This window comes from Macaca nemestrina, chromosome 4, assembly GCF_043159975.1.
Source record: "Macaca nemestrina isolate mMacNem1 chromosome 4, mMacNem.hap1, whole genome shotgun sequence".
Lineage (NCBI taxonomy): Eukaryota > Metazoa > Chordata > Mammalia > Primates > Cercopithecidae > Macaca > Macaca nemestrina.
Genome location: NC_092128.1, coordinates 184,540,968 through 184,551,189, shown reverse-complemented (window position 1 = coordinate 184,551,189; position 10,222 = coordinate 184,540,968). Strand labels below are relative to the sequence as shown.

At 51.1% G+C, this 10,222-nt stretch overlaps 1 non-coding gene across 1 annotated transcript; it reads left to right on the top strand.

Moving 5' to 3' along the window:
• Window positions 1-266: 266 nt before the first annotated feature.
• On the top strand, window positions 267-365 carry LOC112425085 (small nucleolar RNA U13). Its single transcript, XR_003016083.1, has one exon. It is a non-coding gene; the product is annotated as a small nucleolar RNA U13 (small nucleolar RNA).
• Window positions 366-10,222: the final 9,857 nt, after the last annotated feature.

The window sequence follows — 10,222 nt, the reverse complement described above, 5'->3', positions numbered from 1 at the left end:
CACTGGGCTCAACATGGGGCTGCTGCCATCTGCAAAGTCGTGATGCTTTTTGAGCAAGGGACCCGCATGTTTGTGTTGAACTGGGTCCCCTCAAATCATATGGCTCGTTGTGCACTGGCCTAAAGGGATTCTAGATCTTCCCTCACTCAGAAGCCAGGACCATGGTCAGGTGGGAGGAGAAGAGAAAGCAGGAAGGATGCCCCAGCTCCCAGGGAGGGGACTGCAGAGTGGAAAGCAGGGAGCCAGGGATGGAAAGGCTCGAACAGATCCCCTGTGGCACATCAACAGGACAACCGAGATTTCATCCTCCTGGGCGGGATGTGCCTCCCTCAAACCTTGCTACTGGGCACATTACCTGTCCAACATGAAAAAGAAGAAATGAGAAAAAAAAAGAAAAGAAAGAAAGAAAGAAGGAAGGAAGGAAGGAAGGAAGGAAAGAAGGAAGGAAGGAAGGAAGGAAGGAAGGAAGGAAGGAAGGGAGGAGAAAGATGGAAAGAGAGAGAAAGAAGAAAGAAAGAAGAAAAAGAAAGATAAAGAAAGAAAGAAAGAAAGAAAGAAAAGAAAAGAAAGGAGGAAAGAAAAGAAAAGAAAGGAGGAAAGAAAGAAAGGAGAGAAAGAAAGAAAAGGCTCAGGCTGGGCGCAGTGGCTTACGCCTGTAATCCCAACACTTTGGGAGGCTGAGGCGGGTGGATCACCTGAGGTCAGGAGTGAAACATGGTGACCAACATGGTGAAACCCTGTCTCTACTAAAAATATAAAAATTAGCTGGGCATGGTGGCACGCACCTGTAATCTTGGGAGGCTGAGGCTGAAGAATTGCTTGAACCCAGGAGGCGGAGTTTGCAGTGAGCCAAGATTGTGCCACTGCACTCCAGCCTGGGTGACAGGGAGAGACTCCGACTCAAAAGAAACACACACACACACACACACACACACACACACACACACACACACACCAGAAAAAGAAAAAAAGAGAAAAGACTCAAACAGGGCAAATTCCAAAACCTGCACTGTTGCTCCAGTTTTTGCACTGGGGGCGCATGAAACAAGCAGCATGGGTGGCGTCTTAGGGCGTTTTGGCTCTGGGGGGAGAAGGAGGTTCTTGGAGGGCTGGGATGGGGCCGAGGGAAAGACTCCAAGTTGGAGCTGCGTGGGAGCCTCTCACATTGGGGTGGTTGCTGCAGCCTCTTTGCTGAGTCCTTAAGGGAACTGCCGAGCAGACTATGCTCAAAGGTCGTCACGGCAGGGCAGGCCTCAAGGGTTCCCCACAACTGAGTATCTGACGTCACCCATGCAGGCTGGCAATGCTCCCCTGGGGGCTGCCCACTGTGGTTTGGGCCAAGAGTCCCATTCCCTCCTTTTCTCCTGGTCTTCCTTCCTTGACTCTTGAGTGCCACTGCCCAGGTAGCCACACTGTGCCCAAGGGGATGGCCCGCCCTCCCTGCATCACCCCGACTGGCCCCTTGGCCCCTGTGATAAAGTCCACATTTCTACCCTTTGGTCCCAGGCTCTGCATATTGTCCCCTTCCATGCCCCCAGCCTGTGGTGCTCCAAGTCAGCCAAGAGACCCCAGTTACAGTGTCCCGGCTGCCATGGCAGTGTCAGCGCTGTGGGTATGAACTCACTGGCTCTGGTTCTTTATACAAAACCTATATATACATATTCCTCCTGAAATGTCCTGAAACTTCAAAAGACAGAGAAAAGCTTAATCGCCCCTGTAATTCCAACATCCAGAGAAAATCTCTTGTAACAGGCTGGTGTCTTTTCAGTGTTGGCTGCAGGCAGTATGTGCTGTTTTAAAGCATGAGACAAAGTATGTGGGTTTGGGTCCTGCACCCCCTCACTTCACATCACAGCGTGAACACCTGCCCCCCGACCACCACTCCTTAGTCTCTATTGGGGCTGGGGAGCTAAGGGGCTGCTGGGGAACGGGTGAAAGCAGAGGATGCTCCTGGCTCCTCAGGGCAGTGATATTCTACATATATAAATAAGGATTTTCCGTGCTAAATTACTGTTTTAATGTATATGTTTGTATGTAGTACAGCCCACTTAGAGACAATGTGTGCCAAGCCTCCATGCACACATAAGCCGCACTACGTACGAACATATACATTACTTAGTGGTATATTTTGATGATCTCTGAGTATTGCCTGCCCCCAATTCCCTGCATCTCCCTAGAAAGGAAGCTTCCTGGAGGAGGTCACCCCTCCTCTCACCGATGTGCCCACCCCTCCCTCTCACCCCCTCCTTCTCACCGACGTGCCCACCCCTCCCTCTCACCCCCTCCTTCTCACCGACATGCCCACCCCTCCCTCTCACCCCGTCCTTCTCACCGACGTGCCCACCCCTCCCTATGGCCCCCTCCCTCTCACCCATGTGCCCCCACGCTGCTCGAAGGGTTCGAGGTGAGCTCCTGATGGAAGGTCGTGTTCCTGGACTTGGGGCCCAGCAGTCAAGGGCGTGTGACCCTAAGGCTGTCCATATAGAGCACCAGCCCCGGGGGTCATTTTCAGATCACAAATAGAACAACAAAAACAAAAGGGTGAGAAAGTAAGGAGACAAGAAAATTGGGGAAAAGTAAAATAAAATTGGAAGAGAAATGACTCTGAGTTTAAAGGCAGCAGTGATGACAGGAGAGGAAGGAGGGAAAGAGATTTTGGAGGAAGAAGGAACAAAACGCACACCACACTTACTGAACGTTCTCCCCCCGCTGGCTTGGTTCTAAGAACGTTGTATAGCAGCTCATTTAAGCTTCACAACAACTGTCTGGGTGGATGTCATTATTGTCTCTGTTTTCTGTGGGAAGAAAGAGAAGCACAGAGAGGTTAAGTGACTTGCCCGAGGTCACACAGCCAGTGGCGACAGAGCTGGGACTTGTACCCAGGGAGTAGTCCTCTTGACCCCTAAGTTACAGACTAGAGTGGAGGATGGGACATTTGTTGAGCACCTGACCCTTCCCTTCACCCTTTGTCCCAAAGGGAGGGACAGAAGGGCTGGGCTGAAAGAGCCTGGGGCAGTGTGGGGCCAGCCTGGGGAAACCCCACCACGAGCCTCCAAACTGGACGTCTTCTCATTATCAAGGTCATGGGGCCAAGCTTTTCTTTTTATTTTAAAGCAAACGTGGACGGTTTATGCAACAGAACGACTATATTCCACAGCCTTCAGAGATCACACAGACGTCTTCGAAGACAGTTTCCACTCCGAGGAGACGAATCAGGATGCAACTTGGTTTTCCTCTGCCTCAGGTGGGGCTCGGTTCCAGGAAAGATTTGCGAGCCAATTGTCTTCATTTCACAGCTGCAGGAGCTCTGCCTGGTGAAGTTCCGGGACTTTCCCAAATACTGATATGAGTAATTAGTGGCAGAGCTGGGATAGAAGCCAGATTTTCTTTTTCTCAAATATTTAGCCACTCCAGGCTGTCTCCAGTGGGCTTGCCTGGGGTTAGACCAGTGGAACAAGGTGCCAACCCCATGACTCTGTAGCCGGCACCACAGCCCCTGAGTGCTCACTCAGCCGTGCGGGGAAACCACAGAGGTCGCATGCCCCTCGTGCGTGGCCCAAGGCCCTGCCCTCTGCCCCCTAACCAGCTTGAACATGTACCCTGGAGGGCTGTCTTCTCTCATTTGTCAATAGGTTTAACGGGACCAGGTGTAGAGCAGAAGTCAGACTGGGTCTTCACACACATGGGATGTTCTCAAACTAGGTGTGTCTAACATGGGGTGGGGGTCATCGCAGGTTGGCAGAGCTGGTGACGTTTTTGTGGCTGTTTTGCTTAACCAGGGTAAGATGCGTAATAACTCACCGCTTGTGGCAGCCTGCACTGACCAGCCAGATGGACACTGCCATGTGCTGGAGTGGGCTCCCGGGGACACCTGTGGGCTGGGACCTCCCACTCCACTGCTGGATGGTGGGAAGGCCCCCATGGGGAGCACTTAGAGGGTCTTGGTGAAGCAGCTATTTGTGAACAGGCCCAGTTGTATTTCAGGGATTAGCGGCCCAGCCCTGCTGTCTCCATCCTCAGCTCGGTCTTGGCCCACTGCAGCCTCCACCTCCCCGGCTCAGGTGACTCTTCCTGGGCTCAACGAGAGGCTGTCGCCATCTGTAAAGTCTTCATGCTTTTTGAACAAGGGACCCGCCTCCCGAGTAGCTGGGACTCAGCTGGGACCTCAGCCTCCAGAGTAGCTGGGACTACAAGTGCGCACCGCCACGCCTGGCTAATTTTTTTTTTTTTTTTCCATAGAGACGGTGATTCACCATGTTGCACCAGGCCCAAGCAATCTCCCTGCCTCAGCCTCCCAAAGTGCTTGGATTACAGTCGTGAGCCACAGTGCCTGACCTGGGCTGAATTTTCTTCAGGGCCTCTCTCCAGGTTGAAGCCAGGGAGCGGGTGGTGGCCTAGGTCTTCTGAAGTTTTAAGCAAGCAGGGGCCTCTACAAGCTCCTTAGTGGTTGCTGGCAGGATCCAGTTCTGTGAGCCTGAGGGTCTCAGTTCCTTGCTGGCTGTTAGCCAGAGGCTGTCTGTAGTTCCTCAACATGTGGATCTAACACAGCCTCTTGCTTTACCAAAGTGAGCAAGCTGAGAAGGCCATCCAGGGAGAGACCTGCAAGAAGGAAGTCAGAGGTTTTTGAAACCTACGGTAGAGATGTTCCGTTACTCCTGATGCATTCTGTCCATCAGAAGCAAGTCACCAGGTCCAGCCCCACTCATGAGGAAGAAGTCACACAAGGAAGGAAATCTTGAGAGACGATCACTGAGGGTCATCTCAGAGGCTGCCCAGCCAGTCCTGAGTATTCGGGGGGGGTTAGCTGGACACAGCAGTGATGACTGATGCCCGCTGTGCACTGCTTGTTTGCCAGCCCTGTGCTCAAGGCCTTCTGTGAATTACATCTGACTTCAGGACGTGCATCCTGTTGGTCTCCCTGCTCACATCTAGTAGCACAGAGAAGGTTAGGGACTGACGAGGGCAGAGCCTGGTGCAAACCCCCATCCTCTTGATGCCATAGGCTCAATCTGATCACTAGCCATGATCTTGGCCTTTCTTAAAGTGCAGTGGTTTGGTCTAAGTGGCCTTGCTGAAGAAGGTGGCATTGGGTGCAATTATGAAGGAAGGAGACGCTGGTGACATAACAATCTGGATGAAGGATGTTCTCACTGGGGAAATGGCAGGTGCCAAGATGTGGTTCCCTGATGCTGGGCTGTGCAGGTGGTGATATGGCCTGAGGCTAACTCCATTTGCACATTCTGGACACTGCTACCCTCTGGAGATATGCTGCTGCCCTTGGTATTTGTATTAGTCTGTTTTCATGCTGCTGATAAAGACATACCCAAGACTGGGCAATGTACAAAATAAAGAGGTTTACTGGACTTACAGTCCACATGGCTGGGGAGGCCTCACAATCATGGTGGAAGGCAAGGAGGAGTAAGTCACATCTTATGTAGGTGGCAGCAGGAGAGAGCTTGTGCAGAGAAACTCCCATTTTTAAACCCATCAGATCTCATGAGACCCATCCACTATCATGAGAACCGCACAGGAAAGACCCACCCCCATGATTCAATCATCTTTCTTGGAGTCCCTCCCACAACATGTGGGAATTATGGGAGCTACAAGGTGAGATTGGGGTGAGGACACAGAGCCAAACCATATCAGTATTCTTGACAACAACCCCATTGCCACCCAGCCAACGTTGACTCTTGACCTGGGTTTACAAGTGACAAAATGCCAAACAATGACCAAGCCACCTCTCAGAGGCACTCCCGTGACCACGCGCCCTGGGTGGGCTCCTCCCTGCACGCAGGCATCATGAACCACAAGTGCAAGACAAATACATTGCACAATGCCAGGGGGAAGTGCACCGGTGTTAGCATCAGCAACCACCTGTACATCTCAGATAAATCAGTCCTTTCCCCATCTGGGGATCTGTTCTTCTGTTAGTTACAAGTACAAGGGTCTGCCTGCCTCACACGGATGCTGATGCTGTTAGAAGTCAGTTTTCTCTTTGTGTTTCTTGCTCTGGTTCAAGTAAGAGCCGAGAGCCAGAATTTGGAGCCAGAAAGCCAAGAGGTTGACATGGCAATGGCGGTTCTGTCTGTGGGGCTCTCCCCCAGGGTGTGCACCCAGAGAGTCTCATGTACAGATCTAAGCTGTGCTGGCTCGCAGCCGCGGGATGGGGAGGGTATAGGAGTTTCCTATGGCAGCAGTGCCAAAGGACCACAAACCGGGTGGTTTAAAACAGTAGAAACAGTTTCCCTCACAGTTCAAGAGGCCAGAAGTCCAAAATCAGTTTCCCTGGGCTGAAACCAGGGTGTGGGCAGGGCCGGTCCCTCTGGACACTCTGGGGAAGGTCCTTCCCTACACCTCCCAACTTGAGGCCGGCGTTCCGGGACTTGTGGCCGCACTGACCCCATCTCTGCCTCCATGGTCATGCGGCCTCCTCTTCTGTAGTGAAGTCTTCCTCTGTTTCCCTCTTATAGGGGCTCTTGCAATGCCATTTAGGGTCCACCTGGCTAATCCAGGATAATTTCCCCATCTTTAACTTAATCACATCTGCAAAGTACCTTTTTTTTTTTTTTTTTTTTGCCATGTGACATCACATTCACAGTTCCAGGTATCCAGATGTGAGTATCTTTTGGGAGCCATTATTCAGCCTCTGACAGATGGGAACTGCAGGACGAGGAGATGCCCTTGGCCATCTGTTAGGCTCTGGGGCACCTCTGACCTCTGCTTTGCGCTGGAGGTGCCCATTGACACCCACAGAGGGCAGTTCTAGACTGGCAAAGGTAAGAAAACATGCTAGGGTTGGAGGTGACCTTGGTACCCAGAGGGCACCCCTGGTGACCGTCGTCTCTTCATCTTCTCCTTCCTCCTGTCATACCTCAGGGCTACGTGGGACACCAAGCCAACCACCATGCCCACCTCCAACCCAGAAAACACAAACTCCAGGAACGTCCCAGACTGTCATCCTGGGGCAGAACCAGTGTGTGTGTCATGTTCCTGCAGCCCAGGCATGCCATTAGTGGGTCTCCACCCTGACCCTGAGTCGAGGTGTGAGTTTGAATCCTATCCTAGAGTGTATCACAGTCTGGGATCCTATCCCTGTGGGTTGCTAGTGGGACATGAATGCAGGACAGCTGGGGCCTGGGAAGGTGGTGCCAGGCATGGCTGGCTCCTTACACACAGGACATGGCCCAGCAGGCCAGGCTAAGACACATACACACACACAAACGTCCACACACATGCACATGTTACCCAGCAGGCCAGGCTAACACACACGTGCACAGGCACACACACGTGTCCACACAGAGGCACATCAACGGGGTGTCCTGCAGGTCAGGCTAGCTGCCCAGGCTGTTTCCACTCCCTGGTGAAGCTGCTCTTTCTTGGAATTGTTCTGCTGGTGCTGAGCCATGAAGACTTCGTCTGGGGTCTGCAGGGGTCAGAACAAAGAGATGCAGGGACCCCAGTCCCTGCTTGCTCCACGGGCTTGCTCTGATGTGCAGAGAGAAGTTGTTGAAGGTAGGAGGGCGAGTAACCTCACTGCTGTTGACTGGGTTGGGAGGAAGGAAGCTGGGAGACTCCTCCCACGCCCACCCTGCTGGAGTTCCCAGAAGGAGCATCATGAGGAGTTCACTCTTGACCAATGAACTTCACTCTCCTCTGTCCCCCAACACTCAGGAGACCCAAAAGGCAGTGGTCTGGGTTCCCAGCTAAATCTCACCTCTAATTATAGTAATCTCCATGTGTTGTAGGAGGGAGCTGGTGGGAGGTCATTGAATTGTAGGGGTGGGTTTTTCCCATGCTGTTCTTGTGATAGTGAATAAGTCTCATGAGATCTGATGGTTTTGTAAAGGGCAGTTCCCCTGAACACACATTCTTGGCTGCCACCATGTAAGACGTGCCTTTTTGCTCCTCCTTCACCTTCTACCATGATTATGAGGCCTCCCCAGGCAGGTTGAACGGTGAGTCCATTAAACTTCTTTTCTTTATCAATTACCCAGCCTCAGGTATGTCTTTATGAAAGTATGAGAACAGGAGTCTGGGTTCCCACTGCCTAGGTTAAGGGCATGCAGTCACAGAGTGGCTGCCCCCAAATTCCCTCTTTAGCACCCCAGTGTGAATTTCCTGAGGCTGCTGTAACAACTCAAACACCACACAGTGGGCAGCTGAAAGCAACAGACATTTATTCCTGGTGTGGGGGCCACAAGTTTGAGATGGAAATGTTAGCAGGGTAGCAGGGTCATGCTCGCTCTGAAACCAGAGGGAGGGTCCTTCCTGCTGCTTCCAGCTTCTCTGTGCCCCCTGGCTTGTGGCCACATCACTGCAGCTTCTGCCTCCGTCTTCAAAGGGCCTCTCCCTGTGTGTTTCTGTCCAGATTTCCTTCTTCCTATAAGGACGGCAATCATCCTGGACTAGGGCCTGCCTTAATCCGGTCTCACCGCAGTTTACCTTGAATATATCTGCAAAGATTGTGTTTCCAATAAGGTCATATGCACAGCGCCAGGGGTTGGAACTTGAACACATCTTTTTGGAGACACAACTCAACCCTAACAACTCGGTGGGTGAGACCTGATACCAAAGCACGCATCCGGCTGACAGTGTTGGTGCGGAGCCGGCAGCTCTGTCCTTGTCCCGGTAGAAATAAGGTTATTGTGGCTGCAACTGTCAATCAAGAGCTGTTTGTTGATAGCTCCAAAGAGACGGCACGATGGAGATGCCAGGATTTCACCCAGAAGGGAGCCAGAGCCCAACGGAGACAAGGAGGCCAGACAAGCCACTTCAGGGAATCCCATCTATACCCAGTGTTGAGGGTCATTGGACCCAGGCAGTCAAAGTCTACACCTGTCAGACATCTTAGAATATCAGGAAAAGGATCAGAAACACCAGCCTGAAATGTCAGGGGAGCAGATGTGAGCCGTGGGGAATCTCGAGGCAAAAACGTTTTTCAACAGCTAGATTTTGCAGTGTTGGTGAGGTAGTACACACTGTTGCCTGAATTTAAATTCTGATTTGTTATTTTCATTATTTTTTAGAGTTCCTCCCTTCTCTGATATTTATTTTTGAGATGGAGTTTTGCTCTTGTTGCCCAGGCTGGAGTGCAATGGCACAATCTCGGCTCACTGCAACCTCTGCCTCCTGGGTTCAAGTGATTCTCTTGCCTCAGCTTCCCAAGTAGCTGGAATTATGGGCATGTGCCACCATGCCTGGCTAATTTTGTATTTTTAGTAGAGACAGGGTTTCTCTATGTTGGTCAGGCTGGTCTTGAACTACAGACCTCAGGTGACCCGCCCGCCTAGGCCCCTCAAAGTGCTGGGATTACAGGTGTGAGCCACCGCACACAGCCGATTTTTTATTTTACTTTAATCTCTGGAATACATGTGCTGAACATGCAGGTTTGTTACATAGGTATACTTGTGCCATGGTGCTTTGCTGCACCTATCATCCCGTCGTCTAGGTTTTAAGTCCACATGCATTACGTATTTGTCCTAATGCTCTCCCTCCACTTTACCCCACCCTGACAGGCCGTGATGTGTGATGGTCCCCTCCCTGTGTCCATATGTTCTCATTGTTCAACTCCCACTTAAGAGTGAGAACATGCAGTGTTTGGTTTTCGATATAGCAAATTATTTGATATAGTGAAGCATTGTGCAAATGATCTCCAGGATTCACAGTAGGAGGACAATTGTGTCAGGGCCCAGAGCAGGATACTCCTAAATACAGCACCTTGGCAGGCTGAGTATTTTAAGCTGGAGGAAACTGGAAAACCACAGAAGTAGACCTCCTTTCCTTCTCTCCTGAAGACCCTCATGTGACAAGCGTCCTGCCCCACATCCAGAGGAAAGGAATGAAGACCCAGAGACCCAGAGATGAGTCTGAACAAACAGGCCTTGCTAAGTTCCCCCTCGTTCATTATGATTAAATCATACCTTCTCTTGGTCCAATTACACTTTGACATGACTGTCCCTTCTTCATTAAATCTAAGCATAAAAATACAGTTTTCCCTGTGTTTTGGGTTCTCTATATCTGAAGACTCATGTGTTATTAACCAAAGGTTAAATACCTTTGTTGTGCTTTTCTCTTGTTAATCCGTCTTTTGTTATGGAGTGTCAGCCATGAACTTAGCAATGGGTGAGGAAGATACTACTTTCTCTCCCCTATCATTGCCGCCCTTGCAGTTTGTTTTGCAAAGAGGTCTATATCACAAACAAGGCTTATATAATGAAAAGGA